Genomic DNA, 24,644 nt, shown 5'->3' with positions numbered 1-24,644 from the left:
CCCCCCTTGAGAGTCTTTGTACAACTTTCCATATTCAGTACCCAAGGACATTTCCTTTCTCTCTCAGCTAACACAGAGTACAGTAAGGTTACATTAGATAATAAAAGCCCTCTGCTGACAAAAGATGCTTTTGAAAAGTCACTCGAAAAGGGAGCCTTGTCGACAGCTTTATTAAAATAAAATGCCACATCTTTGTGAAGTTAAAAGTCTCGGGATTGTGGTTAAAAGTCTGGTCATCTCTACATACAATGGAAAGTCTTTTAAGAGTCATGTTTTGCTCAGGTTGGACTAACTATGTATGACAGCTAGAATATAAATTCAGACTTTCTCAGCCCCATCTAACCTTTTCTTTCTATGTCACGTAGAGGCTTCTAAGTGAAGGATAGATCTGTGGAGTAATAGGAGAGAGAAGTTCTATGCTGAACACCAACTAGCAGAAATCATAATATAGAAATAATTTCATTCAAGTTAAAAAAATTAGATACTGTCCTGATTCATTTTCTGTTTCTATAACAAAATACCTGAGACTCGGTGATTTTGGAAGTTTATAGGCTTCATTTGGTCTCTGATCTGGAGGAGGCTAAGAAGTCCAGGATGCATCTGCTCAGCAGGTGGTGAGGGCCTTTCTCCTGGGTCACTACATGGCAGAGGGTGTCACACTCACAGTGGAACCACAAGCATGCCAGAGGGAGGCGCTTCTAAAACAAAGCCACTTCCTTGTTAGTCCATTAGTTTGGTAATCCGTAATGGATTAATCCATCCATGAGAGCAGAGTCCTCATGAGCCAATTACCTCCCAAAGGTGCCCCCTCCAAACACCATTAGTATATAAATTTGTAAATTAAGTTTTCAATACATAAAATTGGGGGGGGGGGTACAAAAACCATAGCAAATCTGTTGCTCATCAGAGAGGCAAGAAGGCTTAAATGGGAATCTTGCCCAGTATTCAAGGAAATGCTATTCCCATATAATGTGACCTGGGGAGTATATTTGAATAGGCTTTCTAATACACGTTTTTATGGCAAACATTAAAATGCAAAATGCAGATATCCTTAAACTCAGTTATTCCTCTTCAAGGTACTCTGGAGAGACACCTGCCCATGTGCAGAAAGGAGACTTTACAAGAATGTTCATTATAGCATTGTTAATAATAATACAAATATCAAGATTCACCAAAATTCCCATCATCAGGAGAATGGTTGTATGTACATCTACAAAGCAATTTAAAATAATGAGGCAAATTTAAACGCACATGCCCTGGAAAGATACCCACATAATGGAAATAATATAATCCCACATGTATAAAAAGGAGAAACCTTTATAATTCATGCATTTATAATAAGATAAATAATAATTGATATATAGATATTTAAACCACATATCAGATAATGATTTATAAGTATTTTATGACCTTTTTATATACATTTGAATATTTGGGTTTTGCACATATACTTTATTACATTAATTTAAATTAAATTCGATGCATTATTTATTTATTTATAAATCACATATGTGATATACTGATATTATAAATCTGATAATATGTGTTTTTGTCAACTTTTTGTCACTGCCACCAAAAAGATGTGACAAGAACAATGTAGAGGAGGAAAAGTTTATTTGGGGGCTCATGGTTTCAGTGGTCTCTATCCATAGGTAGCCACCTCCATGGCTCTGGCCCAAAGTGAGGTGAAGGGGATGATGAAGGAATGCAGCTCAGGACATGGCAGCAGGAGGCAGGGAAAGTTCTGCTCGCCAGGGACAAAATGTAAATCCCAATGACATGCTCCCAGTAATCTATCTCTTTCAGTCAAACCCTACTTGCCTTCAGTTATGACCCAGTTAATTCCTACTCTGAAAATTCTTGCATTGTCTTATGCATGAGACTTTGGAAGACACCTCATATCAAAACTATAACAATATATAAAAAGTATTTACAGTTTGTTTTTGTGTGTGTGGTGCTGGGGATTAGAACCCAGAGCCTTGTGCATGCAAGGCAAGGACTCTATCAACTGAGTTATATCCCCAGCCCATACATTGCTGGTGGGACTGCAAATTGGTGCAGCCAATATGGAAAGTAGTATGAAGATTCCTTGGAAAACTAGGAATGGAACCACCATTTGACCCAGCAATCCCACTCCTCAGTCTATACCCAAAGGACTTAAAAAGAGCATACTACAGGGACACAGCCACATCAATGTTTATAGCAGCACAATTCACAATAGCTAAACTGTGGAACTAATCTAGATGCCCTTCAAAAGGTGAATGGATAAAGAAAATGTGTTATATATACACAATAGAATATTACTCAGCATTAAAAGAGAATAAAATCATGGCATTTGCAGGTAAATGGATGGAGTTGGAGAATATAATGCTAAATGAAGTTAGCCAATCCCAAAAAAACAAATGCCAAATGTTCTCTCTGATATAAGGATGCTGATTCATAATGGGGATGGCAGGAGGAGAACATGGGAGGATTAGACAAACTCTAGATAGGACAAAGGGGAAGGGGAGGGGACATGGGAATAGGAAAGGCAGTGGAATGATATGGACATCATTACTCTAAGTATATGTATGAAGACACAAATGGTGTGGCTCTATATTGTATACAACCAGAGATATGAATATTTGTGCTATATATGTGCAATATGAATTGAAATGAATTCTGCTGTCATATATAATACATTAGAATAAATGTTAAAAAATACTTACAGATATATATATAAATCATATATCAGAAGATATAAAGAATCTAATTCAATAAAGGAATAAATAACTTTAAAATTTATGAAAAACTCTAATAGCTATTTCTCCTGAGATACATAAGTGGCCAACAGGAACAGAAAAAGAAGCTCAAGATTATTGATCATTAGAAATTAAAGTCATGGCAGAGCATTTGCCTAACATGTATAGCATGTCTAAGACTCTGGGTTCAAAATATAGTACTGAAAAAAAGAAAATGAAGAAAAATGAAAGTCAAAACCACAAGAAGATGTCACATCATATCCACTAAGACATTTATAGTAAAAAAGACAATAACAAGTGTTGACAAGAATGTGCAGAAGGTGCAAATCTTACACACTGCTAACAGGAATATGAAATGATACAGTTTTGTGGCAAAGAGTTGGGCAATTCCTCAAAAGTTAAACATAGAGTTACCATATAATCCAACAACTCCATCACTAGCTATATAGCAAAGAGAAGTGAAAACTTACATTCACATAAAAACACACATAGGAATTCCATAAAGCATTATTTTCAATAGTCAAATTAGAAACAATACAATTGTCCATCAACTGATAAACAAAATATAGCATATTCACACTATAGAATATTATTCTCCCATAAATGAAGGAATGTAATATTGACACATGCCACAAAATTAATGAACCTTGAAAACATTATGCTGAACAATAAAAGCCAAATATAAAATGAGTAGTGGTACAAACCTATAATCCCAGAGACTGGAAGCTGAGGCAGGAGGATTATTATCAGAGCTAGCATTGACAACTTAGCAAGACCCTGTCTTAAAATAAAATAATAATAATAATAAAAATGGATGGGGATAAAATTCAGTGGTAAAGTACTCCTGGGTTTAACCCCAGTACCCCCACCCACCAATCAGACATGAAAGATTCCATTTATATGAAATATAAAAGAGATAAATATACAGAGACAGAGAGTAGCCTAGTAGTTGTCAGGGGCTGGGGAGTGGGAGGAATGTGGGGGTGACTGTCTTGGGGTGATGAAAATGTTCTAAACTTAGCAATAATGGTTACACCACTCTGTGAAAATATAAAAAAAAAAAAAAAGTCACTGAAGGGTTGGGGTTGTGGCTCAGGGGTAGAGCGCTCGCCTAGCACATGCAAGGCCGTGGGTTCGATCCTCAGCACCACATAAAAATAAATAAATAAAATAAAGGTATTGTGTCCAATTACAACTAAAAAAAATTTTTTTTTTAAATCACTTGAGTTGCACATTTGAAAAGGATGAATTTTATGGTATCAGATGATATCTCAACACAGCTGTTATTTTTAAAAAATTTAAAAATTAAAAGGTTCCAAATAGTATCTAATAAGCTAACAAGAGTGGCTATTTGGAGGGAATGGATTAAGACACATTTTAAGACTAAGATTGACATGTTTCTCATTATTTTTGTATTTTAAAATATATTGGCAAAAGAAAGAAAGGAAAGTCCTAAGTATCACTCAAATGGTGGTGTATGATGAGAAATGCAAGGTAGTGCATTTCATTCTTCCTAGTTTGCAACCTGAGAACAGATATTCATTGCAGTAAATAAATATTTGGGTACTCTTGTAAGCCCTGAGTATGCAAAAAAAATTAAAAAATGTATAAGCTATGTTCCTTCCAGGAATCATGGTGCACATATGAGTAGAGACATGTACATAGTCAATTGTTAAGATAGTGGGCTAAGAGCTATATTACTAGCATAATCCTCTAGCTCTGGAAGTACAAGGGCAGAGGCCCCGGGAGGTGGGGGGTGGGGGGGTGGGAGAAGCTGAACTTTCAAAGAGAAGCAAAAGTTGGCCAAGCAGAGAAGAGGTGAGGGCAGACAGGCAGCCTGGGCTGGAGCCTGCAGGTGTGCTAGCGCACAGAGTTTTCACAAAACAGTGTGTCAGTGGCTCTGGTTGTAACCCATGTCCTATGGGGGAGATTCTTGCAGATGGAAGTATAGACTGGAATCGGACTGAAACAACTTTAAATAATGCCTTGCTCGGGATTAGGATGTTATTCTGTAGACAAGGGGATATGACAAAGCAGGGGAGTGGAGGAGATAGGAAGAGCCCAGTGACAGGGGAACCAGTTCGGGCTTCCTGAATTAAGCAGGCAGAGAGAGGAGCCTACGCATAAGAGCCGAGGCAGTGGCACTGAAGAGGGAGGTCGGATCCAAGAAATATTTCAGAGGCAAAACAGGCACAACTCCGTGACTGGTGTGGGAGGGAGAAGGGGCTGTCGCAGTGACTCCCAGAAGCCATTAGTTGTCAGAGCACATAGAGGAAGATTATAGTCAGACTTGCTCGCCCCTCAGGACACAAAATGAAGATGAAAAAGAGGGTTTCACAGACAATAGGAGAAAATACAGCTCCACATTCTGCATGCCTCTGCCAAGACAGAGGATCCTGAGCTGCTGTTGTTGTGACATTCTGTGCTGGGTAAAGGGTATTTGTTAATGTGTAGTAAGTGCATGGCAGGGGATGCCAGGCACTGCACCAAGGGCTCTACATGCATATCTCACCGAATCCTCGGGACACCCCTTTGCCGAAAAAGAAAACCAAGGCTTACCGAGATCACAAAACCAGTACAAATCTGAAGAGGCCAGTGTAGTGAAGCACTTTGCTCTCCTGCCTCTTGGCTCTGGGAGGTGAAATTAGACAGCTTTCGTGTTTCCTTCCAAAGAAGTTAAGCCAGATCATAAACTCATCCTCCACATCCAGAGCACCCATCCCTTCCATCCCTGTGACATCAGAGTGATGCTTCGATCTCTCCATGACTTCCAGGATGTCTCCCATGGCTAACTGAGGCAGGTGCGTCCATAGAGAAGGAGCCACATGGCTCTACATCCTGCCAGGGAGTCCAGGCAATACCAAAGGGCCTCCTTGCCCTTCCTTTGGGCCAGTTAGACTACGCAGCCTAACACTTGGGGATTCAGACTTACAGACTCTGGGATTTATAGAGTCATTATAGTGAACTGAAGTGGGATTTTTGTGGTTGTTTGTTTTGTACTGGGGATTAAACCCAAGGGTGCTACAATTGAGCTGCATAATTCCCGGTCCCTCCTGCTATCCCGCCCCTCTTTTTTTGAGATAGGGTCTCACTAAGTCACTGAGGGTCTTGCTATATTTCTGGGCTGGCCTGGAACTTGCAATCCTCCTGCCTTCGCCTCCTGAGTCACTGGGCTTACAGGCGTACACTACTGTACCTGATTATTGTTCTTATTTTTTTTAATCAGCTTGCATGTATCTACTCCTTATCTGTTAATATCATCCCTATTTTTCTCTTGAGAACAACATGTGATCTAGATTCAGTCCACGTGGTTGGGGCGGATGTGCTTCATCTCTACCTCCATGGTGCGTGTTTGACTCAGGCTTGACCAATGAGTGCATCTTATTGCTTTTGCCCCAGGAATGTGATACAATTCAGTCCGTGGAGAGCAAGGTCCAAGACATTTTTTTTTCCAAATTTAGACCTACAAGGAAAAAAATTCTTGAGACTTCTAGGACACAGGAAGACTCCTATCTGAGCAGATACCCAAATTAGGAGAATCAAGAGATGAAAGGTGGAAACAGAAATGCTGAGTTCCTGAATCAAGCCACTCCTGAAAGCTAAGCTGAATTTTTCAGTTCATTACACAAGCCCGTAGAGCCTTCATGCTTTCTCTATTTTTCATTTCTGACATGGATTGCTCTGTAACCAAAAAAAGTCACAGGAAAGAAAAACCTACACCACCTGCCTCAAGAACAACTAGAAAGCGCTGAGTAGTTGGCTGCCTAGCCTCCCTCAACAGGCAGTATTCAGAGGGAGCTGAGATTTGCCTAGAAGCAGAGATGTCACATCCAGAGATGCCTACCTTGGCCTTGTACATAGTACATTAAATGGAACAGCTGTGGGGTGTATGGGACAAAAGAGAAGGTTTTCTAGTGTCCTATAGAGATGATGAGGGCTGGGCACCTTTTCTGGATAGCCATATCGCTACCCCAACCTAGCCAGACCACAGATATTCACCCCTGAAGACCTTGACCAGAGTCTACTTACAGTCACTACACTTAGGGGTCTTCAATGACAACATGAAGGAGTTAATCTTTACACATGCATCATTTAAAGTAACTCTCTGGGCGGGCCCAGAACTTGCAGTCCTCCTGCCTTTGCCTCCTGAATCTCTGGGATTACAGGTGTGCACCACTGTACCTGATTGTACAGAAAACAGGAAAAAATATAGCTCCACATTTTGCATGCCTCTGCAAAGACAGAATGAGCTCTGAGCTCCAACTCTCTGACATTCTGGTACACACAATTTCCTCTATCCTGACATTGGGCATGTAAGTCCTCCCTCTCAGAATGTCCTCCCTCCTCAGCCCAGTTGTCCACATGCCAGTCATTTCCAAGACTCACCTTAGATTCACCTCCTCCAAGGAATCTTCCCTGGTCACTGCAGCCTTGACTCACAACTTCTTTGAGCTTCTATGATGCTTACCCCATACAACCTACATGGAATCCAGCAAAAGAGGTGAGTTTGCATATCTAGCTTGGGAAGAGACTCCTGAGGCTTGATTTCTGTAGTGCTGCCACCCCGTGGGTGAATACTAAAAGATAAACTGGAGGCTCTTGGCAGATCTAGAAAGGCTCTGGATTTTAGTATAGCAAGAAGGGCGAGATAATATCCTAAGACTTGGCCATTCTGTAGAGGGCATCCTGGGAAAGGATAAGTGTTCACCAGGAGCCAAGGGTCTGGTCACTTAGGACTTGAGTAAAAGTAGGGAAGTCGCAGCTTCCTTAATTCCTCCCAAGAGTGAGAACTATGCAGATCTGGGGGTGCAGGGCTGTCGGGTGCCCTTCAGAGGAGATGTGAAGAGAAAGGCTAAACGTGCACTTGTTGAGAGCCCAGAAAGCCAGACTCTAGCAGACATCAAAGAGCCCATGAGATTGCTCTGATAGGCAAGTTCCTAGGAGCTCTGCCAACCAGTAATACACCCAGTGAGAGACACCACAGAGAGCAGCAGCTGAGGTTGTGGACACAAACAACAGGACATTCCTTCCTGGGGAGCTGCCTTTGTGAAGAGAACTAGACTCTAGCTAGAGGGTCCGACTGGAGAACTTTACCTGGAAAAGGCTCAACTGCTTACCCTGAGAGTGTGCAAGGCTGTATGGCATTGCATTCAAGACATGGGTTCTGCACTGGCAGACCTGGGCTGGAATCATAGCTCTGTGGCTGAGTATTGCATGACCTTGAGGAAATCTCTTATCCACGCTGTGAGTCAGTATTATCCTTCATAAAATAGGGATGCAAAATTGTTGGGCAAATAGAACAGGAGAATGCACATGAAGGGTTTCACTCCACACCTGGTGTGTGGTGGATGATGGCTCAGTAAGTGTTAGGCATCATTATTATGATTGCTGCTGTCCAGGGGAAGCCTGTAGGGATTGGAAGCTGTTGGTGTGTCAAAACATTATTCATGGAAAAGAAGGAATAAGAACATGTTCCCTGGGAGTCCAGAGCAGCCCGGGATTGGCTGGGAGCTCCAGTTCACACTGATTCTTGAGAATTTGGACAGTAAAGACCTCATATTCCTATTGGGGATATGGTCTCTGAAGGAAATTTACAGAGATTCTTTCTTGAGTTGCTTGTGAAAACATTCCTTAGTTTTGCTGGATTGCAAACTTCTACAACAGATAACCAAGTCTTTCACTTCTAATTAAATCCATTTAGGATCTGTATCAAAGTCAAAGGGCCCATACAGATCAGCTGATTGGCCCTAAGGGTCTAATGTGGGTAGCCACCGTTACTCTCACAGCGTCAGAAAAGCCTGCACACTATCAAGAAAATTGTCAGAAGAAGAGACAGCTCAAACAGAGGATGCAGCAATGGAATTGTCCTATGAAGACATTAGGATTGGAAGCCTTAAAAATATGTGTATCTTTTGACATAGTGATTCCTTTCCTAAGAAACCATCCTACGGAAATAATGCACAGGGTAGATGAAATGTTAGGTGGAAAAGTCATTCTTTCAATAGAATATGTAATCAGGAAATTTTTAAAACAATCTAAATGTGTAAGAACAGAGAATATATTATATAAACTATGTATCTTCTTCCATGAAATGATTTATTAAAGATAATGCTTAAGCAGCATTTTAGAGGCTTAGTAAGTGTTTCTGATATAATGCTTAACAGAAAAATTTTATACAAACTCTGATCTCAGTTATGCTAAAATGCACAGAATATTAATGCTGGTTATTTGATTGGTGCAATCTGTGGTGGTTTTCATTTCTTTATCGATACTCTATATTTTCTATTTCCTAAGTTTTCTGAAACAATAAGGTATTGCTTTTGTAATCAGAAAAATGTTGGACTGTTACTTTACATGATGCATGTGTAAAAATTAACTCCTTCATGTTATCATTGGAGCCAGCTCAGTGTAGTGACTGTAAGTAGACTCTGGTCTTGAGGGGTTAATATCTGTGGTCTGGCCATGTTGGGGTAGCAAGATGGCTAACTAGAAAAGGTGCCCAGCTCTTATCATCCCTATAGGACACTAGAACATCAAAACAAAGACCTCTCAACACTCCTCCTGGGAAAAGAGAAAAAAATTGATGTCAAACGAACAGGTCTCTCTCCTTCGCCATGGATCTCTCAGTCTGGTTCAGCTGCCATAGATCTTTCAGTGCTCAGACACAGAGCCCTCCACCAAACCCTTCTTGCCCTCTCCACAGAACACCTTTTCCAGATAAAGTTCTGGAAAGCTCCTAAGTGCCCAGAGGCCACAGGTAACCATCTTTGACCCTCTCATCAAAAACTGTCTCTTTCAAATACTCACGCCACCTGAAAATTAGGTGTATCATCAGTGTCTATGGTAATTACCACAAGGCTCTGTTCAAAATAATAAGGATAATAATAATGAATATCTAAAAAAAGAAGTAGACCCATGATATCCTCAGGTATCAGAACAGCTATATAAGATTGTGTATGTACTTATTGGAAACATTACAAATACATGCTTTGTCCTAATACCTCTTTGGAAAAACACAAAATATTTCATAAAATCATCTCTTCTCCTGATACACTTGTTTGACCATGTTTTCCTGATAATGCAGAACAGATGAAAAAGAATTTCTGATTTATTTGCTTTTTCCTTCAGAATTTCAAGAGATGTCCGTTGTGAATACTGATAAAAGGGTTCATTATTATTTTCCTAGATTTTGGTCATCTCTGTGCTAATCAATTCATTAAAAATTCAAGTAAAAAAGAAAGTTCATGGAGATAGAATGCTAATATGCCAGTGCACAGAAAACAGCATACAATTATTTCTGCAGAAGATCAGTTAGAGAACTATCGAGAGACAGCAAGATATTCTAAAGCTGCTCCAAATACCCTTTCTGACCCTATGACTATTCTGAGCACAAACTCAGGATTTTGGCTTCCTTCACTAACACCTAATGATAAAAAAAAATCCCCATGTATTATTTATGAGCGCAGAAAAGCAGATAAATAATAGCCTCCTGACACTTCAAAGGAAAATGAAGAAAATGTGAGTAAATATAAAATCAATTCATCAGATATGCTTTAAAATTACAACTGTCAGAGTTAGAATCTCAAAAGATCATTTTACTCCATCTGCTGATTTCTGCTGATAAGATACCACTCTATCCACAAGAGTGAAAAAATAGTCCCAGAAGGAAAGGAGAAATCTCACTAGTAACACAGCTGATCAGAACCAAAAAGCAAAAGAAAGTTAGATCTCAGTCTCTACTACCCTCGCATGGGTCCCAACCTACTTCTCTACAAAAAATTATCCTCTCTGGGACTGGGGCTGTGGCTCAGTGGTGGAGCGCTTGCCTTGCATGTGTGAAGCTCTGGGTTCCATCCTCAGCACCACATAAAATAAATAAAATAAAGGTACTGTGTCCATCTACAACTAAAAAATTGTTCTCTCTGGAGAATGTGTACATCATTACTATATTCATGCTACATTTTTTGAGCACATACTTTGGCCAGTCATTATGCTAGTTAGAAGGAATACAAAAAGAAAGCTATATATATATATATATATATATATATATATATATATATATATATATAACCATATATATAGTTTTTAAAATATATATATAAGAAGTATATATTACTTTCTATATATAATATGTATATATTATATTTATACAATTATTTCTGCAGATCAGTTAGAGAACTATCTAGAGATAGCAAGATATTCTAAAGATGCGCCAAAAAATACATGTCATAGATGTGCACACCCCATGTGTATCATGTGCACGCCACGTGTGTATCATGTGCGTGCCACACATATCATGTGTGAACCATGTGCGTTCACGTGCATGCCATGTGCATATCACGTGCATGGTGCCTATCATGTGCATATCATGTGCATGCCATGTGCATTCCACGTGCATATCACATGCACACCATGTGCATATCATGTCTGTATCACGTGCATGCCACTTGCATATCACCTGCATGTATGCCATGTGAATGCCACATATATATTTACGTATATATTTACATATATATGAGTTATACACATATAATATATATGTGTATATATATATATATATATATATATATATATATTATAGTCTTAGAAGACCTCACAATCCAGTGAGGCAAAAGTCAACATAAACAAGAGTACTATAGAACACACACAGCAATATGAGCAAAGCACTGTGGGACCATAGAAAAGGGAGAAAGAAATTTCACTTACAAAGTGCAAAGAAGGTTTCAAAGAGGAACTAAGCCCTGAAGGATGAGTAATAGGTATTCCAGGGTAAAGCAACCCGGAGGACAAAGGCATGGATGTGAATAACATATTTGAGAAGCAGCAAGCATAAAGTATGAAAGATATTCCACAGGAAAAGCCAGGCAGCCTTTGGTTTTCCCTAGACCTAATCTGATAAGGCCTCTCCGTCAGGCCCAGTAAAGGGCACCGCTGTTTCTCCTCGCCTTTGTCTAGACTGCACCCTCTGTCAGGGAAGTCTTTTCTCTCTTCGTCTATGCCAACCCCCCATTGCTTTTCTTGATGGATCCCTAACTTTACCTCTTCTCCAGCCTCCCTGGGAGAGTTCCTTATTCCTTCCTTTGTTTTCCTATAACGATTTTTACATATTTTCTAGAGAGTGCTTTAATTATGTGTCTGCATGCAAGTGCATCTCAAACAAGTCTGCAAAAGGTCTTAAAGACAATAGGCTTTTAAGTACTTATCTGTTTGATAAACATTTTGAATGAATGAATGCCTGCCCTTTTCTGTAGAAAGCTAGGTGCTGAGGGTGACACAGAGAGAATACACGGAATGAGTTCTTAAGGGAAATAGACACATAGATAAATCGTAAGTGGAAGGATAATTTTCAGCATTGAAACCCCCAAGGAAGCATTTCAACCCAACTAAAGTCCAAGCGTCAATCCAAAAACTTTCACGTACAACTGCTTTGGCATTGATTTAGAACTCTACCTAGACAGATTCATAAATTCAAATCCTTTCCTTGTTGCATTCTTAGAGCTCATAAAAGGTTATCTGAAAAGGCAGATCCTGGAATATGATTTAGTTGTATTACACAGAAGTATAAGAGAGAAAATTACTGTCTGGTCTTTCTTTCATCACTGGGCATGTAATCCATTATAAAGGTGTTAAACTCGTTGGTTAGTGTGAAAATGAGAGGAAATGAGTCTACTGACAAAAAAAAATGCAATGAGACAGTAAACTAAAATTAATGCTTCACAAATTCTCAGCTTCTCCACCTTATTGTCTCAGTTTGTTATTCTCATGAATTATCAGAAAGTGAATCGTAGCCACTGCATCTAAAAATATAGATTTTATTAAACTTCATTATGCAGAAAAGCGCCTGAAGACATTGCTTCTCCTTTGACCTCCTGAGCTACTCAAGCTACTCATTCCCGGGATTAAAGAAAAGTCTCATTAGCTGTACCTGATGTCAGCAGCCATATTATTAAACTGCCTGTCACTCAAGCCCCAGGACTGAAAAATACCTAGGTCATCGGATGCTTTATGCTACCCACTTCTCTTTGCAATACAATAGCAGAAACTGTAGTGCCAGGAATTGCTATTAATAATAATTACCAAAAAACCTGGTTATTTCTGGGATACCTTTGAGTTAATGGGAAAAAAAGCTACTATCTGCCAGGAAACTGCTACACACCAGAAAGAGATGATTGATAGGTAGACGAGAATGTATTAGTCTGCTTGAGCTATGTCCTAATCCATTTGGCTGTCTATTACAAAATATCATAAACTGGGTAGCTTATCAACCACAGAAACTTGGTTCTCACAGTTCTAGAAGCTGAGAACTGTGCAATCAAGGCATTGGCCTTCTGGGCATCTAGTGAGGGTCTGATAACTAGCTTACAGATGACCCCTCTTCCTTATGTCCTGACATCGTGAAGTGGCCTGGGAGCTCTCTGGGCTGTCTTTTATGAGGGCACCAACCTTGTTCACAAGGGTTCTCCTCATGACCTCATCCCTTCCCCAAGGCCTCACCTGCCAATACCATCTCCTTGAGAATTAGGTTTCAACATACAAATTTGGGGCGTAAACAAATATTCAGACCATGGGAGACTGTCATAACAAAATACCAGACTGAGGAACCTAAACAAAGGAAACTTTTTTTGCTCAGTTTTGAAGTCCAAGATCAAGGTACCAACAAGGTGACTTGTAGGTGGCTGTCTTCTTACTACATCTTCATATGACTTTTTCTCAGGGAACACCCAGGGGGAACTCTCTGGTTTCTCTTCCTCTTCCGATAAAGAGTCCCCTCCTACTGGATTATGGTACCACCCTTATGACTTCACTGAACCTTGATTAATTCCATAAAGGTCCCGGTTTCATATACAATCACATTATGGTTAGGGACTCAACACAGAAATTGGGGGAAAAGGGACACGGTAAATAGACAAGATAGAAGGGACATTAACTTGCTAAGGAGGTAGGATTAGGATCAGACTTGTTTGTGCAGGAAGTAAGCCACTGCGATATTAAAAACTGGAAAATGTTAGAAAAGCCCCCACAAAGCTACAAAATGTTGTATTTGCACACACACACACACACACACACGCCACAGTGCCTAAAATTTTACATTAGGAGTTGTTGTTGTTGTTGTTTGGTACCAGGGATTGAACCCAGAGGCACTTAACCACTGAGCTACACCCCCAGCCCTTTTTATTTTTTTATTTTGAGACAGGGTCTCACTAAGTTGCTTAAGGCCTCTTTAAGTTGCAATCCTCCTGCCTCAGTTTCCTGAGTCGCTGGGATTACAGGCATGTGCCACTGTTTCTGGCTCCCTAAAATTTTACATTAAGCTTTCAACAAACATTCATTGTACAAGAATTCTGTGTCTGGAACAAAAACTAGGTGTTCTGGAGTATGATTAACTGAATTCCCAGCTAAAGATACTTACATTCTAAGAAAGAATCTGTGTTTTGAGAAAAGTTGTTTTTAACCTGTACTGCAGGTTGAAATTAAAAATTAATAAATACATATTCCATAATTGTTATCTTAAATCTAAATGGCATGAGTGGGTTTGGGGCATCTATATTTTATAGATATTTATTTATTTAAAAAAATCTCTCTAGGTGGGGATGGGTGTGGTGGTGCATGTCTATAATCCCGGCTCTTCTGGAGGCTGAGGAAGAAGGATTGCAAATTGGAGGCTTGCCTCAGCAACTTAGTGAGGACCTAAGCAACTTAGCTAAACTCTGTCTCAAAGTAAAATAATTAAAAGGGGTGGGACTGTAGCTCAGTGGTTAAGTGTTCCAGGGTTCAATCCCCAGATCCCAAGTACAAAAACAAAAAGCAAACAAACAAGAAAATTCCAACATGTCTCCAGGTGATTCTGAAACACGGCCCATATGGAAAACCAGTTCAAACTAGGGTGATAAGCAGTGGCTTTTTCTTCTAAACAAGGTGGCTTCTGGAAAATAATGTGAAGATACCACCACCTCATTGTAACTGAACTCTCTAGATGGCTAATAATAAATGACCAGTTCAACATGACATCCTACAGCCAATGCACCATGAGACTAATGGATAACAGAAGGCATGGGTGACTTAAGATAATGTACTGAAACTTAATGGTAGATAAGAAATCTCTTCTTGAAATGTAAGAGATTACTACTACCATTTGTAGTAGGTCACCATGACACAAGGCTCACCATTCCCCTTGAAGTGCTTCCCAATTTGGAACCAACACCTATGTTTCTGTAACTCTCTTTTTTATGCTTTTCATTCCTTGCTTTTCTCTACAAGTTTTTAGGAAGAGGCTCCACAATTCTATAAGTCTATGGTCACAGCTTTGTGGGGGCCTGAGTATATTGGGACTAAGGATGATCAAGATAATTAGACTTAGGCCCATAGTGGGTGGGAATCCAGAATTAACCTTGCCGCCATTTTCTTGGGATTAAGTGAATTACAAGCCTAGGGCAGTGTTGTGTTACAACCTTTCCCTTCACCTCATCCCCAAGCCCTAGGTCTTATCTGTTAGATTTCTGTCTGGGTTTCCTGTTCTCTATTAGTGCCCGTAAGGAACCCTAGCCTGCTTGCTTGAGCGCTGAAATTCTGTCTTGCTATTGCTACCTGCACAGTACCCATCCAGCTAACTGCTCGATAGCCAGCTACTGCTACCTGCACACTGTTGCTCTCTGTACATTGGATTCCATCCCCTGTACAACTAGCCAGGGCCTGGACTACATTTCACTCTTGATATTCTCAGGTTGCTACTTGGACTCCTTACTTAGACTGTTTGATTCTCACTGGGAAAGGTTCTGCCTCCACTAGAATGTTTTGAAATTGTTGATGATACCTTTGGTTGTCACAGCTATAAAATCTGCTCACTTTTACTAGCATTTAGAGTGTGGTTGTCAGGGAAAAGGGACATCCTACAGCAAATGCACCAGATAGTCCACACAAGGATCAGTTGTACTTTGCTCCTCTGCATGTTCATGTTGAAGAAAAATATTTTTATTCATATCTGAGAGGGACTAGATGCTAACATTATTTTAATATAATCCCTAAGTATTTTTTGTAGTAAGTTCTAATATGCATCAAATTTCCCAGAATAGGCTTTAGGGACAGTAAAATCAAGTCAAGAATCTAGTTGGAACTTTAGCAAAATGGTTCACTATCCTAAAAATCACTTCACCAATAATACAATGACATTCTTGGGATCTAAGTCACAGGTACAAAGCTCCTATATCCGTTTGCAATTGTTATTTCTACTCTTCCTTTAAGAACAAGTGACTGATTACTTCATCAAATATTTTAGTGTAAACAACATCAAGCATTTTCATACTGAAATATACATTATGTTAGTTTTAATCACTTTACATTTGCTAAAACTTGATATTAAAATTAGGGAAATATATTAATTTATTTTCTATGCAAAATTATGAATGTAGAGTGCATTATCTCCTGATTATATTTGAGAATAAAGAGGGCATTACCAAATATCTGTTGAAAGAGGAGATGTTAGGTCAGATAGGTTTGAGAGATCAATATTAGTATTTATTCAGGATACAGTGAATATTCACATAAAACCTGGGTATCTTTGTATACCATTTTAAGGATATCCCAGTATGCCCTTCAACCAAACCTACCCAATGACATATTCCACCCTATAATTTAAAAAGAAATCATAAATGTTATTTGTGTAATTCATTTGAATTAAAAGCTATATTCTTAAAACTAAAGGCATAGAAAGGATGGTTCATCATTTTTTTAAACCTGTGTTTCAATAGTGCTTTCACATGTATTGATTTTACTTCAGATTTACAAAATAGATAATAGAGAAGATTGTGTATTTCTATCTCTGTCCTAAAAAAAAAAAAAGAAGATTTCTTAAAGTTCTCAGAGTCTGACCAGTTCAAAGTCACAGAGCTAGCCAGAGAGAGCTGGAATTCGAGTTTACACACTCACAAGCCAAAAGCAGTGCCCTCTTCACATATGTATAATACTGCTTCTTGGGTGAGACAAATAATCACAGGTGAAAATCAGAAAAAGAACAAGATAAAAGGGATCACTATGAAATGTTAAAAATGCATAAAAACAACTAGGAAAAGCGTGATTTCTGAAAGTCTCAAAAAAAAAATTCAACCCTCTAATCTAAACTATGTGACAAAGGTAGCTCTTTGGACACATGAATATAGTCTTCCTCTGCAACTCACCACAGCCCACATCTTAAACCTCCTACAGGCCCAAGGTCATGTACAAATGACTCCCTAAGAAGACACTAGCTGTGCTGCCCTCTATTGTTGAAAAACAAAAAGACCAGGCATTCGAATGTCGATCAGATTGGCTACCTGTGTCTCTGGCTGACATTAAATGGATATCAGCAGAGCTATAAATATCATTTTACTTTCATCAATGAGTAGTTCAATAATAATTTTTTATTTAAATAAACATTTTTACTACACTGAGATCAAATAATTCTTTTGTCTTAAGACATAATCATTATTACAGTTCTTAATTGTTAATTAAAAATTAAAAACTGGATTCTATGCATAAGTATATAGTAGAATGGACATGAATAAACATTTAGTTCTTATAACTATTCTTCAGTTCTTATAATGTCAGGGCTAAATGAACCTTAAAGATAACAGAGAGGAACCAGGCCCCATGGCCACATCTATAATCCCAGTAGCTTGGGAGGCTTAGGTAGTAGGATTGCAAGTTCAAAGCCAGCCTCAGCAACTTAGTGAGGCCCCTAAGTAACTTAGCAAGACCCTGTCTTGAAATTTAAAATTTTTTTAAAAAAGGAATGGGGATGTAGTTTAGTGGTTGAGCACCCTTGAGTTCAATCCCTGGTACCAAAATAAATAAGTAAATAAAAATAACAGAGAGGCAGCCAAATGGATGTCTACACATGACAAATCAGAACCACAGGAAGCAGCTGTCTGAAGAAATGTGTAAATAAAAATTCTAACACTGTCTAGGATCAGTGAGAAAGAATGCCAGAATTGACTAGTAATGTCTTCCAGGGAAAAGAAAGTGAGATGATGTCCCACAGGCAGTGCTAACATTATCCCTGGTTTAAAGCAGACCCCATCCCTAAGCTCGTCCGAGCCACTTATTTTATAGATGAGGAAGTCAAGGGCCAGTGAGATGTGTAAAATAGAAATTATAAGAGTCCATTAATTTGAACTGGACTCCTGTATTAAGCAGCAGCCGACCAAACTAATATGGAGTTTAGTCACCAGAGCTGAGCTTTAAATTAATTGCAGAAAGCTGTATAACCAATTAACCTATAAGCAATTACTATGTCTCTATGCCTCACTTCTGTTTTCTCTAAATACTGTCAGATCCCATTGTTGGTTGGACTCCTTTGAACCTGCTTTGTTATTGAGGGTTGCCTGATTCACAAGTAATTTTTTTGTTGTTATTGCTTTGTTTTACTTTGTTTTGCTTTGTTTATAATTGTTCAGCTCGACTCTACTAAGTTTAATTGGTCCAAGGAATTTTCCTTCTAACAGATTGTCAAAGATCTCACAGCTGCTGGAAATTAGGCTAGGTTAAGAATTCAAGCAGCCTGTACTCTGGGACATTGTCTTGCCCTGAGATGTTTCTTAGTTAGAGTTCCAATAAGAGAGCTCCAGACATTCCAGTTCAAACTTCAGAAAGTAAGAAGTAGTGTCTGTTCTCAATGAAGCTTTCAGATAATTCTTTGCTGGCACCAAGGAACACATGTTCTCCCTCACATTGACTGAAAGCCTTTGTGAAAGGTAAGGGCGCAGGCAAAGCCTTTTCATCTTACAATTGATCTTTTTTGATGATTTGTTCATAAGAAGCTAGAATTTCCCATTGTGGAGTCATTTCCATGGTTACCTATTGATTTCCTATAGGAAGCATGCTGTTTACACGGCCATCGAGTCTTTATTGTGGAAGGTAAATCACCTTCTGAGTTTTTGCTTTATTTGCAACCTGAGGCATATAAAAAAAAATGAGCTCTGCAAAATTACCAGAACAAGATAAATAAATGATTCATGCAAGTTGGTTTTGCATGAATAAGTGATTAATCCTCTTTCAACCTTGCTAGTTGAGAATTCAGAATTAATGTCATTCTATGCAAATGGAAGCCCACTTTCCTGAATTCTGACCTAATTATAAGTATTTTGTGAGGCAAAACGTATGTGAAATTTCTCACAGTTTTTAAAAAATCTGATAAGACTGCTACTGAAAATCAGGAACCAAGCATCTCTTCATAAGCCTTAACTGCAGTTGCACATAATGAGATTTGCAATTTACCCTTAAGGTTCTTTCAAAACATCCTGTAGTTTAGCATTCCAAAGGCATATAACATTAGTGGTACAAATCAGGCCTTACCATTGCTTACCAGACAGCCTAGTCCTTGGTTTAAAACAGTAGCCTGAACGGATTACACTCTTGGAAGCAAGACGCCCAGGACACCAGTGTCTCAGCATAATGAGAAACTGAGTGGACCATTCAATAAATCAATCAAACTTCTCAAGAATCCAAGACAACATCCACAAAATGAAACTCCCTTAACTCAGAGGCATACAATAACAATTTCTGTCTACAGCAATGTGCCTGAGATTTGTGCTAGAGGCTTAGGTCTCTGGCCACAGAGTAGATAGGGACTGTAAACATAAATTTGGACTAATCATGTGATGCCATACAAATCATAAAAATAAAAAAACATAGGAGAAAAGATCACCTTGGATTTGAAAATGGTCCAAAAGTCTTCTAGTATAGAAAGTAAAAAAAAGTATATTTTGAATTTTTTGAGGAGCAGTGCAGAAGTAATGAGATTTCAATAGGTGTAAGGGGAAAATTATAATAATTAACATTTAATATACAACAGATTTTCCACTAAACACTTTATACTATTTTTTTTTCTTTTTTATAGTGCTGGGATAAAACTCAGGGCCTTGCAAGTGCTCAACCACTGAACTGCACTCCCAGTAATTTTTATTTATTTTTATGTTTTTAATATTTATTTTTTAGTTGTAACTGGACACAATATCTTTATTTTATTTATTTATTTTTATGTGGTGCTGAGGATTGAACCCAGGGCCTCACACATGCTAGGTGAGCGCTCTACCGCTGAGCCACAACCCCAGCCCCAATTTTTGTTTTTTTTTTATTTTGAAATAGGGTCTCACTAAGTTGACCAGGGTGTCCTCCAACTTATGATCCTCCTGCCTCAGCTTCCCAAGAGGTTGGAATTACACTCTTATTTCATCTTCACAACTATCCAATCGGGTGAGTCAGCTATTATGGTACCATATTTATAGAGAGAAGAGCTGAAGTTACACAGCTAGTGTCACAGAATCAGTGGCAATGATTTCAATGAAGACTGTCGCCTGAGTCTACAGCCATAACTTTACCATTCCAGGGAGAAACGGGGCACATAGGTGCAAGGAAACAAATTACACAGCAAGAGGGTGGCAGAGGGTACATCACCCAGTGAAGAGACAAGTGGTGGTGACGGGGGAGAAACTGTGTGAGGCTGGATTACGGAGAGCTCTGAATGCCATTCTTGGTAGGATAGGTCTGGAAAACCGAACCCCAACTGAGAAGGTGCCAATTAATTCAGGTGGTGCTGACCTGTGAGGCAGAGGCGGTCTTAATCACAAGAATACTAAATGCTCATTATCCAACCTTTTAATTAGCAAAGAAACTACCCAGCCCTTGGAAGAGTTATCAGAAAAGAGCCAAGGTTTGATCACGCTGTTCAGGGAGAGGAAAGAAAAGAAATAAACAATCCTCTGATCTCTCCCAGGCAACAAATTCTGTCTTTCAGATGTTTATTTATTTATTTATTTATTTTCCCTATCTTCCAGGTCCCCAGTGGAGGCAAAACAAGCAGAAGGTAAGTGATAGAAAGGAAAAAAAAAAGTAAGGCTAGGGAAAGGGTGTGGCCAGAAGGAAACACACGGTGACTCTCTGCACTAGTTTTCAGTGTTAAGTGCCTGGATCAAGTATTGGTAGAGCTGGTGCCTGGCATAACCATACAGATCTCTTGGCAGAAAGCTTACCTTACAGAACCAGGTCAGGAATAAGGACCTGGGTGTGTGCATCAGCCCTGAGGTAGGAAAATGTGGGACGGCCAGATTCTCTGCCATCGTCTTTAATTGGTGTATGTGGAAATGACACACCAGGGTGTCAACAGAGAGGGCATGGGGCTGGGAATCAGGAAGGTAGTCCTTCCTCCTGAGAAAGGATCACTGCATTTCCCCAAGGTGGCCTGATAAACGGTAGAGGACCCACATCATGTTTCCAGCCTCTTAGGAGAGCATGCTTTTTTCTGTTCCTATGAACTTCAGAATGAACCACATTTTCCCGAAAGCTGGCTCTGCCACATATTGGATACACAACCTCAGGCAAGTTATTATCCTCTTTGCTATAAAGATACTGTTTTGGACAGTTTTTTCACCACTGTGACCAAAAGACCTGACAATACCAATTACAGGAGGGAAAGTTTATTTTGGGGTTCATGGTTTCAGAGGTCTCAGTCCGTAGATGACCAGCTCCATTGCTCTGAGGCCAAGGTGGGGCAGAACATCATGGTGGAAGAGTATGGACGTGAGGATCAGGAAGTAGAGAGAGCCAGATAGCTCCCCTCACCATGGACAGACTATAAACCCCAAAGGCACACCCCCTGTGACCCATCTCCTCCAGTCACACTCTACCTGCCTAGAGTCACCACCCAGTTAATCCATTCAAGTGGATTAACGCACTGATTAGGTGAAGGCTCTCATGACCCAATCATTTCAACTCTACACTTTCTTGCATTATCTCACACAAGAGCTTTTGGGGGACACCTCATATCTAAACCATAACTGATAAACTAAAGAACTTCTTTACTCTTGAAAACTCAAGTTTTCATGCACAGACAGGTAGGCAAGGTTGAATGGGTGGAGCATCATTAAGGTCCTCAGCCTTCTGCCCAGCACCAGACTTGGGGTATAATTACAACTAAAGGGTAGAATGCACCTCTTGGGGGAAGGGCCAGGCTCCTTTTTCCTAGCTGCTAGGATTGCATTGATTGATTGGGGGAAAGGAAAGAAACTGAGACAGCACCTTCAATGCTACTCATATTTATTGAACATCCAAAGCTGTCCACTGTGCTTAGAGCTTTGTATGTGTTATCTCATTCAATCCCCCAAGAGTTCTGTGGATCATTATCTTTGCTGTATAGACAAGAAAACAGAATTTCAGGAAGATTAAGTGAGTGGCCCAAATCCCCGTGGAACTGGCCCTGGCTCCAAGCCTCTGGTAAACCAGGGCGCTGTTCTGTGAACGACCACACTCCTGCAGCCCTGACCAATCTCGGGACTGTTCAGTCCAGACAAGGATAGCCTGCAGTCCGTACATAGGTCACAACCGAGAGGAGTCCGCCCCCGCCTTCCCTATGGAGCAGAATTTCTGAATGCCAATTCAATAAATTATGCCACCACTTTCCAATCATGAGGCGTTGGAGTGATGTGGCAATTATAGAGAAATAGGAGACGCCTCTCCTGTCCTCAAGGAGCTTGTGATCTAGCTTAAAGGTGGCAAGTAAACAGATCATAGCAAGCGAAGGCATCTTATGCTGAGATGTATTTGAGCAGAGCCGATGTAGAAAGGAGGAAGGAAATGAATCAGGAAAGAGACACTGAGGGAATGTGTGAAGAAAGGAAGGGAGGAGGGAAGGGAGGGAGGTAAGCAAGAGGCCTCTAAGCACATATGGAGCACAGGGCACTGTGCGGGGCTCCCCGTTTCCGTATCCTCCATTCTCCCAACATCCGGTTGTAGATGCCCTTACTCCTCTCACAGCCCTGCTGCAAACCCTCCAGTGGTTTTTCTTAGGATGGCCTAGTCCTGCATGAACTGGCTCCAGACTTCCTCTCTGGCACAAATCCTCCCACAATGGCACCTTCACCGTGCCTTGAACACACACCAAGATCACTCTCGGTTCTCTCCACCCAAAAGGCTCCCCCACCCTCTCCAGTCACACATGCACTCTGCTTATTTCCCTCTCATCATTCTGGTCTCTAAAAACATGTTGCTGCTACAGAGTGGCTTTTCCTGACTCCCCTAAAACTCCCCTCCCACCCTCACTCTCCTCGATCAATTGTATTTTCCCCTGAGGCACCAGTCACTACTTAACTTGATTTGTATTGGTTCCTTGTCTGTCTCCCCACCTCTCTCCCAAATCATCAGCTCCCTGAAGGCAGTGATGTCATTTATTTTTATATATCCCCAGCGTTTAAAAAGTACCTGGCAGATAATAAATGCTCAATTAAATGTTTATAAATACGCTAACAAATCTGTCTTTATGAACAAAGAAATTGGGGTTCGTGAAAGTTCAAGTCACACAGATGAACCTACCAACTTCAGGACATGGTTATACTCTTCTCTGCCTCATGCCTTAGGCCTCGAAATTCTGAGACTCTGTTGACCGATCTATATGCATCCATCGCTTCAGAAGGGCCCTCTGGGGTCCTCCTGTTTAAAATTGCCTCACCCCACTCCAAAGAACCCTTTATCCCTTTACCCTATTTTATGTTCCCCATGACGCTTAGTACTTCTGAAGTTATCTTGTTGTTTGTTTAATTTTTATTATCTTCCCTACTAAGATGTAAGCATCATGAGCAATGAGACCAATGGGACTACTTTGTTCTCATTCGCTGCCCACTTAGGGCAGAACAGTAGAGAGCAGGAAAAGCAATGAAAAACACACCAATAAATGAACGAGAGTGTGCACGTAGATCTCTTGGCACCATACTTAGCCCATAATCAGTGCTTACTCGCTATGAATTATTTATTTATTTTTTAGTAGTAGAGATGGTGAGAGTGGTCATACTAAAATTTTAATAGGAAAAGATCACGGAACAATTTCAAAGGCTAAAGGAATATTGTGAAATAAGTGTTGGCTTTTCTTAGACTGTATTCCCTAGGTAATTTTCACTCAGCAGTCTGTGTCCTGGGCAAAAATAGTGCAGTTTGGCCCCAGCCACAGGGCCTCCGAGAAACTCTTTCTTTTTTGGGTCAAAACTAGTGTGCTTCAACCAAAGAATGCAGCTTCTGATACCTTCCTGTGCAATTCACATATTTATTAAGCACATAAACATTTCAATTGCAGGAATAGAATCTAATGTGCAATTTAATTTGGACTGAATTTCTTTACTCTCTACCCAGACCTGACAAGTGTAGCTATTTTCACATGCAACCAATGATTTTGTGGCGTTGTACATGGCTACGCCTGACTGGCAGAAAGCAAAACACCAAGATCAAGGGCCATAAAACTGAAAATAAATAAAATGTGTGGCCTGAAACTTGTACATGTTTTTTTTTTTAATTCTAAAAAAATGTACAAGGTGTCCGTTTACATATCTTTGGGGCATTTCCTTACCATTCCTGATCTCTTAGTTTGATTCTAGCTTGCCATAGCACCCGTTTTAAAATGTTTAAATTATTTTTTATTTAGTATTTGTTGTTTTAAGATATACATGACAGTAGGGTGTTTGACATACATGGAGTGTAGCCCATTCCAATGTTCATCCCATTCTTGAGGTGGTACATGATGTGGAGTTACACTGGTTATGTATTCATATATGAAATTGGGAAAATTATGTCCGATTCATTCTACTATCTTTCCTATTCTCATCCCTCTTTCCTTCCCTTCATTCCTCACTGTCTAATCCAATGATCTTCTATACTTACCCTCTCTATCTCCCCTTGTTATAGATTAGCCTTGATGAAGAGAGAATATTGGGCCTTTGGTGTTTTGGAGATTGGCTTATTTCACTCAGCATGATAATCTCCAGTTCCATCCATTCCATAATTTCATTCTTCTTTATGGCTGAGTAATATTCTGATTAACACGTTTTCTTTAATTTATTTCTTTTGCCTAATATCTCTGGCTAGGGTTTCAAGGACTATGTTAAGTGGTGA

Source organism: Marmota monax, unplaced genomic scaffold (assembly GCF_021218885.2).
Source record: "Marmota monax isolate L192 unplaced genomic scaffold, Marmota_monax_Labrador192_F-V1.1 WCK01_AAM20220418_F8-fsc00028, whole genome shotgun sequence".
NCBI classification, from domain to species: Eukaryota; Metazoa; Chordata; class Mammalia; order Rodentia; family Sciuridae; genus Marmota; species Marmota monax.
This window is presented reverse-complemented; position numbering follows the sequence as displayed.